The 10,772-nt window shown below is 43.7% G+C and overlaps 1 long non-coding RNA gene across 2 annotated transcripts; it reads left to right on the forward strand.

Annotated features, from left to right (window-relative positions):
- The first annotated feature begins 5,126 nt into the window (after nt 1-5,126).
- LOC133147202 (uncharacterized) lies at nt 5,127-9,841 on the forward strand. Of its 2 annotated transcripts, none has more exons than XR_009711562.1 (2): nt 5,127-5,361; nt 9,350-9,841. It is a non-coding gene; the product is annotated as an uncharacterized LOC133147202 (long non-coding RNA). The 2 variants fall into 2 exon arrangements; XR_009711561.1 differs by having other exon boundaries at nt 9,368-9,841.
- Nucleotides 9,842-10,772: the final 931 nt, after the last annotated feature.

The raw sequence follows: 10,772 nt of genomic DNA on the forward strand, positions 1-10,772 counted from the left end.
AAATCGCATTTTCTCGGCGAGCTGAGCACTTTTTCTGAATTGTGCCGCTCCCGTCACTCTGGTTAGGTTGGCATCGAAAAAAACGCTCTCGGGTGCTTTAGAGTGCCGAGTTTATCACTGCGCATGAAGAAATGACCACCTCCAACGTTTGGTTTATGTTTTATAAGCATTTTTAATTTTATTGCTTAAATCGCATTTTCTCGGCGAGCTGAGCACTTTTTCTGAATTGTGCCGCTCCCGTCACTCTGGTTAGGTTGGCATCGAAAAAAACGCTCTCGGGTCCTTTAGAGTGCCGAGTTTATCACTGTGCATGAAGAAATTACCACCTCCAACGTTTGGTTTATGTTTTATAAGCATTTTTAATTTTATTGCTTTAATCGCATTTTCTCGGCGAGCTGAGCACTTTTTCTGAATTGTGCCGCTCCCGTCACTCTGGTTAAGTTGGCATCGAAAAAAACGCTCTCGGGTGCTTTAGAGTGCCGAGTTTATCACTGCGCATGAAGAAATGACCACCTCCAACGTTTGGTTTATGTTTTATAAGCATTTTTAATTTTATTGCTTAAATCGCATTTTCTCGGTAAGCTGAGCACTTTTTCTGAATTGTGCCGCTCCCGTCACTCTGGTTAGGTTGGCATCGAAAAAAACGCTCTCGGGTGCTTTAGAGTGCCGAGTTATTCACTGCGCATGAAGAAATGACCACCTCCAACGTTTGGTTTATGTTTTATAAGCATTTCTAATTTTATTGCTTAAATCGCATTTTCTCGGCGAGCTGAGCACTTTTTCTGAATTGTGCCGCTCCCGTCACTCTGGTTAGGTTGGCATCGAAAAAAACGCTCTCGGGTGCTTTAGAGTGCCGAGTTTATCACTGCGCATGAAGAAATGACCACCTCCAACGTTTGGTTTATGTTTTATAAGCATTTTTAATTGTATTGCTTAAATCGCATTTTCTCGGCGAGCTGAGCACTTTTTCTGAATTGTGCCGCTCCCGTCACTCTGGTTAGGTTGGCATCGAAAAAAACGCTCTCGGGTGCTTTAGAGTGCCGAGTTTATCACTGCGCATGAAGAAATTACCACCTCCAACGTTTGGTTTATGTTTTATAAGCATTTTTAATTTTATTGCTTTAATCGCATTTTCTCGGCGAGCTGAGCACTTTTTCTGAATTGTGCCGCTCCCGTCACTCTGGTTAGGTTGGCATCGAAAAAAACGCTCTCGGGTGCTTTAGAGTGCCGAGTTTATCACTGCGCATGAAGAAATGACCACCTCCAACGTTTGGTTTATGTTTTATAAGCATTTTTAATTTTATTGCTTAAATCGCATTTTCTCGGTAAGCTGAGCACTTTTTCTGAATTGTGCCGCTCCCGTCACTCTGGTTAGGTTGGCATCGAAAAAAACGCTCTCGGGTGCTTTAGAGTGCCGAGTTTATCACTGCGCATGAAGAAATGACCACCTCCAACGTTTGGTTTATGTTTTATAAGCATTTTTAATATTATTGCTTAAATCGCATTTTCTCGGCGAGCTGAGCACTTTTTCTGAATTGTGCCGCTCCCGTCACTCTGGTTAGGTTGGCATCGAAAAAAACGCTCTCGGGTGCTTTAGAGTGCCGAGTTTATCACTGCGCATGAAGAAATGACCACCTCCAACGTTTGGTTTATGTTTTATAAGCATTTTTAATTTTATTGCTTAAATCGCATTTTCTCGGCGAGCTGAGCTTTTTTTCTGAATTGTGCCGCTCCCGTCACTCTGGTTAGGTTGGCATCGAAAAAAAACGCTCTCGGGTGCTTTAGAGTGCCGAGTTTATCACTGCGCATGAAGAAATGACCACCTCCAACGTTTGGTTTATGTTTTACAAGCATTTTTAATTTTATTGCTTAAATCGCATTTTCTCGGCGAGCTGAGCACTTTTTCTGAATTGTGCCGCTCCCGTCACTCCCGTCACTCTGGTTAGGTTGGCATCGAAAAAAACGCTCTCGGGTGCTTTAGAGTGCCGAGTTTATCACTGCGCATGAAGAAATGACCACCTCCAACGTTTGGTTTATGTTTTATAAGCATTTTTTATTTTATTGCTTAAATCGCATTTTCTCGGCGAGCTGAGCACTTTTTCTGAATTGTGCCGCTCCCGTCACTCTGGTTAGGTTGGCATCGAAAAAAACGCTCTCGGGTGCTTTAGAGTGCCGAGTTTATTACTGCGCATTAAGAAATGACCACCTCCAACGTTTGGTTTATGTTTTATAAGCATTTTTAATTTTATTGCTTAAATCGCATTTTCTCGGCGAGCTGAGCACTTTTTCTGAATTGTGCCGCTCCCGTCACTCTGGTTAGGTTGGCATCGAAAAAAACGCTCTCGGGTGCTTTAGAGTGCCGAGTTATTCACTGCGCATGAAGAAATGACCACCTCCAACGTTTGGTTTATGTTTTATAAGCATTTTTAATTTTATTGCTTAAATCGCATTTTCTCGGCGAGCTGAGCACTTTTTCTGAATTGTGCCGCTCCCGTCACTCTGGTTAGGTTGGCATCGAAAAAAACGCTCTCGGGTGCTTTAGAGTGCCGAGTTTATCACTGCGCATGAAGAAATGACCACCTCCAACGTTTGGTTTATGTTTTATAAGCATTTTTAATTTTATTGCTTAAATCGCATTTTCTCGGCGAGCTGAGCACTTTTTCTGAATTGTGCCGCTCCCGTCACTCTGGTTAGGTTGGCATCGAAAAAAACGCTCTCGGGTGCTTTAGAGTGCCGAGTTTATCACTGCGCATGAAGAAATTACCACCTCCAACGTTTGGTTTATGTTTTATAAGCATTTTTAATTTTATTGCTTTAATCGCATTTTCTCGGCGAGCTGAGCACTTTTTCTGAATTGTGCCGCTCCCGTCACTCTGGTTAGGTTGGCATCGAAAAAAACGCTCTCGGGTGCTTTAGAGTGCCGAGTTTATCACTGCGCATGAAGAAATGACCACCTCCAACGTTTGGTTTATGTTTTATAAGCATTTTTAATTTTATTGCTTAAATCGCATTTTCTCGGTAAGCTGAGCACTTTTTCTGAATTGTGCCGCTCCCGTCACTCTGGTTAGGTTGGCATCGAAAAAAACGCTCTCGGGTGCTTTAGAGTGCCGAGTTATTCACTGCGCATGAAGAAATGACCACCTCCAACGTTTGGTTTATGTTTTATAAGCATTTTTAATTTTATTGCTTAAATCGCATTTTCTCGGCGAGCTGAGCACTTTTTCTGAATTGTGCCGCTCCCGTCACTCTGGTTAGGTTGGCATCGAAAAAAACGCTCTCGGGTGCTTTAGAGTGCCGAGTTTATCACTGCGCATGAAGAAATGACCACCTCCAACGTTTGGTTTATGTTTTATAAGCATTTTTAATTGTATTGCTTAAATCGCATTTTCTCGGCGAGCTGAGCACTTTTTCTGAATTGTGCCGCTCCCGTCACTCTGGTTAGGTTGGCATCGAAAAAAACGCTCTCGGGTGCTTTAGAGTGCCGAGTTTATCACTGCGCATGAAGAAATTACCACCTCCAACGTTTGGTTTATGTTTTATAAGCATTTTTAATTTTATTGCTTTAATCGCATTTTCTCGGCGAGCTGAGCACTTTTTCTGAATTGTGCCGCTCCCGTCACTCTGGTTAGGTTGGCATGGAAAAAAACGCTCTCGGGTGCTTTAGAGTGCCGAGTTTATCACTGCGCATGAAGAAATGACCACCTCCAACGTTTGGTTTATGTTTTATAAGCATTTTTAATTTTATTGCTTAAATCGCATTTTCTCGGTAAGCTGAGCACTTTTTCTGAATTGTGCCGCTCCCGTCACTCTGGTTAGGTTGGCATCGAAAAAAACGCTCTCGGGTGCTTTAGAGTGCCGAGTTTATCACTGCGCATGAAGAAATGACCACCTCCAACGTTTGGTTTATGTTTTATAAGCATTTTTAATATTATTGCTTAAATCGCATTTTCTCGGCGAGCTGAGCACTTTTTCTGAATTGTGCCGCTCCCGTCACTCTGGTTAGGTTGGCATCGAAAAAAACGCTCTCGGGTGCTTTAGAGTGCCGAGTTTATCACTGCGCATGAAGAAATGACCACCTCCAACGTTTGGTTTATGTTTTATAAGCATTTTTAATTTTATTGCTTAAATCGCATTTTCTCGGCGAGCTGAGCTTTTTTTCTGAATTGTGCCGCTCCCGTCACTCTGGTTAGGTTGGCATCGAAAAAAAACGCTCTCGGGTGCTTTAGAGTGCCGAGTTTATCACTGCGCATGAAGAAATGACCACCTCCAACGTTTGGTTTATGTTTTATAAGCATTTTTAATTTTATTGCTTAAATCGCATTTTCGCGGCGAGCTGAGCACTTTTTCTGAATTGTGCCGCTCCCGTCACTCTGGTTAGGTTGGCATCGAAAAAAACGCTCTCGGGTGCTTTAGAGTGCCGAGTTTATCACTGCGCATGAAGAAATGACCACCTCCAACGTTTGGTTTATGTTTTATAAGCATTTTTAATTTTATTGCTTCAATCGCATTTTCTCGGCGAGCTGAGCACTTTTTCTGAATTGTGCCGCTCCCGTCACTCCCGTCACTCTGGTTAGGTTGGCATCGAAAAAAACGCTCTCGGGTGCTTTAGAGTGCCGAGTTTATCACTGCGCATGAAGAAATGACCACCTCCAACGTTTGGTTTATGTTTTATAAGCATTTTTAATTTTATTGCTTAAATCGCATTTTCGCGGCGAGCTGAGCACTTTTTCTGAATTGTGCCGCTCCCGTCACTCTGGTTAGGTTGGCATCGAAAAAAACGCTCTCGGGTGCTTTAGAGTGCCGAGTTTATCACTGCGCATGAAGAAATGACCACCTCCAACGTTTGGTTTATGTTTTATAAGCATTTTTAATTTTATTGCTTCAATCGCATTTTCTCGGCGAGCTGAGCACTTTTTCTGAATTGTGCCGCTCCCGTCACTCCCGTCACTCTGGTTAGGTTGGCATCGAAAAAAACGCTCTCGGGTGCTTTAGAGTGCCGAGTTTATCACTGCGCATGAAGAAATGACCACCTCCAACGTTTGGTTTATGTTTTATAAGCATTTTTAATTTTATTGCTTAAATCGCATTTTCTCGTCGAGCTGAGGTGTGTCGATTCCACCCTCACTCTGCCGGACGCCCTCTTCCTTCTCAGCCAGACTCCCAATACTTTTCAGGCTTGGACGATTTTGTTTTCTCCAGCGTGGAACTCATCTCCCTGACTCTAAAGTAAGTTTGAATCTTTTATTACACTGTCGATCTTTTTTTTTTTTTTCACAGTTGGAGTGCCTGGGAGAGCGGAGGCTTCGTGGCCGTTTGTCTGCCGTCGATCATCGGACACAAAGTATGGCTGCGGATCGAGAGGTTTGTGTGGCTTCGTGCACCAACTGCACCCTTCTCTTAGAGAGGTTGTCCCTGCTAGAGGGACGTGTCCGCCAGTTAGAGCAGAATTGCGCGATAACTGTAGATGTGGCGGATACAGACGCGGGCTGTAGTCAGCCCGCTAGCCCAGTTAGCATTAGCCCCAAGCGGCTTGCTAATCGCGATGAGCCAGGTAAGACGCATAGCCGTCCAAAGTCATCTCGGTCTACTGGCCCTCGCACTTTGGTCATAGGTGACTCCATTACCCGAAATATTACGCTTACAAATCCAGCAACGGTAATGTGTATTCCTGGGGGCAGAGCACCCGACATAGAAGCTAATCTTAGGGAGCTGACTCGCAATAGGTCTAGTCAACAGCGTAGTTCCATCAACACTAGCTACTCGGACATAGTGATACACGTCGGCTCCAATGATGTTAGGATGAGGCAGTCGGAGATCACAAAGAGAAACATAGCGAGGACTTGTGATCTCGCTAGAAAGATGAGTCGGCATCGAGTATTTGTCTCTGGCCCCCTGCCTGGGAGAGGCACTGATGAGAGGCTTAGTAGATTAGTCTCCCTTAATCGATGGATGGCTGGGTTCTGTAAGAAGCAGGGACTGTATTTCATAGATAACTGGCCTTCCTTCTGGGGCCGCCCCGACCTGCTGAGGAAGGACGGCCTTCACCCTAACCGTGAAGGCGCCTTCACTCTTTCTAGGAATATAGATTACTGTTTGAGCCACACATGACAGGTCACTTTAGAGCAGGCCGGGTCACAGGTGATTAGACCACCTGTCAGGATGGGTTTGGAGTCTGTTAAGATAAAGTTAACTAGCGCTAGGCTAGACTCCCAGCATGCACATAGCTCCTTGTGTAGACTAGAGCGTGATAGTTTGAATAGTGCGACAGTACACATAAACGCACTTTCTACTGGGGTAGTAGACAAATCCAATCACTCCACCCCGACCGGTTTTGCTGAGGAAACGGTGCCGGTTTCAGATAATTCTACACGTGTAACGAATATTTACTATCAGATTCCCACGGTCGTATCAGCCCACCGCGCTAACAAACATTTGAGAGGTGATGTCAGGCTTAGAGAACACAATCTTACTCGCATTTCGTATAAATATCCTTCGATAAATACGCACCCGGATCGACCAATTACACTTAAACTTGGTTTTATGAATATTAGATCGCTTCATACGAAAGCCATTCTCGTTAATGATCTCATCACAGAACATAATCTAAACGCTTTTGGTCTCTGCGAGACCTGGTTAAAACCTAATGAACTGATGCCGCTTAATGAGGCCTCGCCTCCAAATTTTGTGAGCTCGCATGTGGCGCGTCCTCGAAAAAAGGGTGGGGGTGTCGCCCTCATCTCGAATTCCGAGCTTAGTTTTAGGCCTCGTTCGATCAACGTATTTAAAACATTTGAGGTTCTCATTGTCCGATCCACCGCTTTACCGTCATTTTATCTTGTTGTTATTTACCGTCCACCCGGGGCTTACTCTGGCTTCCTGGATGAATTTTCAGAATTTGTGGCTGATCTAGTAACCAATGCGGATAATATAATTATCATGGGCGATTTCAACATCCACATGAATTTACCGTCAGAGCCACTTACTTCGGCGTTTCAGACTTTAACTGATACCTTTGGTTTTACGCAAGCTGTACAGGCAGCAACGCATAAGAATGGAAATACCATAGATCTGGTATTATCCCGAGGACTTGCAACCTCAAATATAGCAGTACTGCCATACACTACTGTTTTGTCTGATCATTACCTAATAAAGTTTGAAATTCTAGTTCCTTGTCAAAGACAAGAGAGCAATCAGCATTATAGGAGCCGTCATTTCAACTCTATGACTGCAACTGCGCTATCTGAAATACTGTCGCCGGCAACCACTAATTTTCTCACATACGCCGGCTCTATTGATAATCTTACGAATGAATTCAATGCGACATTGTTAAATGCCATTGACTCTGTGGCGCCGTTACGTCTGAAAACTCGCCGTAGAGTGCCTACTCCGTGGTTCACAGATGAAACGCGTACGCTTAAGCAATTATGTAGAAAGCATGAGCGCAGATGGCGTCTAACCAAACTTGAGGTTTTCCATCAGGCATGGCAGGATAGCCTCCTGAAATATAAAGATGCGCTTATCTTAGCAAAAACTCGATATTTTTCGCAAGTTATTAATCTCAATAAAAACAATCCGAAACACCTATTTGATACAGTGGCAAAGCTGACTCTGCGCCAGCCGACCTCCGATAGTTCCTTCCACTCAGCTGATGAGTTCATGAAATTTTTTGCTCAAAAGATTGAATCCATTAGGGATGAGATCAAGAATAGCATTCCAATCGCTCGGTCGAGCACGCCGTTTACCAACGCTGATGATCATGCAACAACCCTCTCAACTTTTAAAAGCGTGTCTCTTGAAAGGCTTACACAAATTGTTAGTGCGGCTAAACAAACAACATGTTTACTCGACCCTCTTCCAGCCAAACTACTTAAAGAATTATTTCAAATTTTAGGACTGTCCGTCTTAAATATAATCAATCTGTCTGTCTCCTCTGGGATAGTGCCAACAGCCTTTAAAACCGCTATCATTAAACCGTTACTTAAGCGACCAAATCTTGACCCGGACTGTCTCAGTAATTATAGGCCAGTTTCAAACCTCCCATTCATAGCAAAACTTCTTGAAAAAGTAGTAGCGCAGCAGCTTATTGATTACATGGTCGCCAATAATCGATACGACACTTTTCAGTCTGGTTTTAGAGCTAATCATTCCACTGAGACAGCACTTGCTAAAGTGACTAATGATCTCCTCGTAGCTATGGATTCAAACATTTCGTCTGTACTGTTACTACTCGATCTTAGTGCTGCCTTCGACACTGTAGACTTCGATATTTTATTAGGGCGTCTTAAAAGTTGTGTTGGTATTTCAGGGTCAGCACTAGGCTGGTTCCATTCCTATCTATCAAACAGGACGCACCGAGTGGTCCATGGCAATGCGTCCTCGGAGCTCTATAATGTTACATGTGGTGTCCCACAGGGATCGGTTCTCGGACCAATTCTTTTTAATATTTATATGATTCCGCTTGGGGACATAATACGTAAATATAATATTAGTTTTCAATGCTATGCGGATGACACCCAATTATATATGCCGTTATCGATGACAGATCCGCGGGATTGTTGTAATCTTGAGAAGTGCCTTGCGGAGATCAAGCAATGGATGTCTCTCAACTTCCTTCGTCTTAACCCAGATAAAACTGAGATGTTGATAATTGGTCCAGCTCGTTATCAACACTTATTCAAGGAAACCGCTATAACTATAGATAACCGTACTATCACTCAAAGCGATACTGTAACTAATCTCGGGGTAATATTTGACCAAACTCTCTCCTTTCAAAAGCACATTAAGAATATAACCAGAATTGCGTTTTTTCACCTTCGTAATATTGCAAAGATTCGTCCGATCCTCTCGACCGGTGATGCGGAAACTATTATACATGCGTTCGTCACGTCGCGCCTGGACTACTGTAATGTACTATTTTCGGGTCTTCCTAAGTCCCGCATCAAAAGTCTACAGTTAGTACAAAATGCCGCTGCAAGGCTGCTCTCTCGGACAAGAAAATTTGATCACATTACCCCAATACTAGCCAACTTACATTGGCTTCCGGTCCATTTAAGATGTGACTTCAAGGTTCTTCTATTAACCTATAAATCGCTGCATGGCTTAGCGCCTTCATATCTCGTCGACCTAGTTGTTCCTTATGTTCCGTCTCGTAACCTTCGTTCGCAAAACGCTACCCTTTTAGCGACACCGAGGGCTAAGAAAATGTCTGCAGGCTCTAGAGCATTTTCTATTCGGGCTCCAGAGCTTTGGAATGCCCTACCAATGGATATTAGGACTGCTACCTCAGTAGAAACATTTAAGACACGTTTAAAGACACATTTCTATGACATGGCCTTTAACTAACCTGTAGTGGCCGATTCGGCTGGAGTTTGTTTTCTCTCCCTCTCCACCCCCTCCCTCCCCCCTCCCCGGCCGGGGAGGTGGTTAGGTGGTACCCATGCTGACAGCGGCTATCTGGATTCTCGTGGCCAATTCAGGATAGGGGAACTGCAGCTCAACCTCCTCGAAGAGCACTGCCAGGACAATTGAGGGCTCCTTTCGGCAGCCCTCTGCTGTGACATGGAGATCCACTTTTTATTTAATTGATTTTCATGTTGTATCATTTGTGCCCTCTCTGCATCCATTTCAACCTGGTGATCCTGAAAGGGGGATCCTTCCATCTGTGGTCCCTTCTCAAGGTTTCTCATTTTCCCCCTGCTAGGGGTTTTTAAGTTTTTCCTTGCCCTTTTGGGAGCTTAAGATCAGGGGATGCTTTGAGAATAATTGTCAATTTCTGTCTATGTGAAGCCCTTTGAGACTGCTTGTGATTTAGGGCTATACAAATAAACTTGACTTGACTTGACTTGACTGAGCACTTTTTCTGAATTGTGCCGCTCCCGTCACTCTGGTTAGGTTGGCATCGAAAAAAACGCTCTCGGGTGCTTTAGAGTGCCGAGTTATTCACTGCGCATGAAGAAATGACCACCTCCAACGTTTGTTTTATTTTTTATAAGCATTTTTAATTTTATTGCTTAAATCGCATTTTCTCGGCGAGCTGAGCACTTTTTCTGAATTGTGCCGCTCCCGTCACTCTGGTTAGGTTGGCATCGAAAAAAACGCTCTCGGGTGCTTTAGAGTGCCGAGTTATCACTGCGCATGAAGAAATGACCACCTCCAACGTTTGGTTTATGTTTTATAAGCATTTTTAATTTTATTGCTTAAATCGCATTTTCTCGGCGAGCTGAGCACTTTTTCTGAAATGTGCCGCTCCCGTCACTCTGGTTAGGTTGGCATCGAAAAAAACGCTCTCGGGTGCTTTAGAGTGCCGAGTTTATCACTGCGCATGAAGAAATGACCACCTCCAACGTTTGGTTTATGTTTTATAAGCATTTTTAATTTTATTGCTTAAATCGCATTTTCTCGGCGAGCTGAGCACTTTTTCTGAATTGTGCCGCTCCCGTCACTCTGGTTAGGTTGGCATCGAAAAAAACGCTCTCGGGTGCTTTAGAGTGCCGAGTTTATCACTGTGCATGAAGAAATGACCACCTCCAACGTTTGGTTTATGTTTTATAAGCATTTTTAATTTTATTGCTTAAATCGCATTTTCTCGGCGAGCTGAGCACTTTTTCTGAATTGTGCCGCTCCCGTCACTCTGGTTAGGTTGGCATCGAAAAAAACGCTCTCGGGTGCTTTAGAGTGCCGAGTTTATCACTGCGCATGAAGAAATTACCACCTCCAACGTTTGGTTTATGTTTTATAAGCATTTTTAATTTTTTTGCTTAAATCGCATTTTC

The sequence above is a fragment of the Syngnathus typhle genome, unplaced genomic scaffold (assembly GCF_033458585.1).
Source record: "Syngnathus typhle isolate RoL2023-S1 ecotype Sweden unplaced genomic scaffold, RoL_Styp_1.0 HiC_scaffold_35, whole genome shotgun sequence".
Lineage (NCBI taxonomy): Eukaryota > Metazoa > Chordata > Actinopteri > Syngnathiformes > Syngnathidae > Syngnathus > Syngnathus typhle.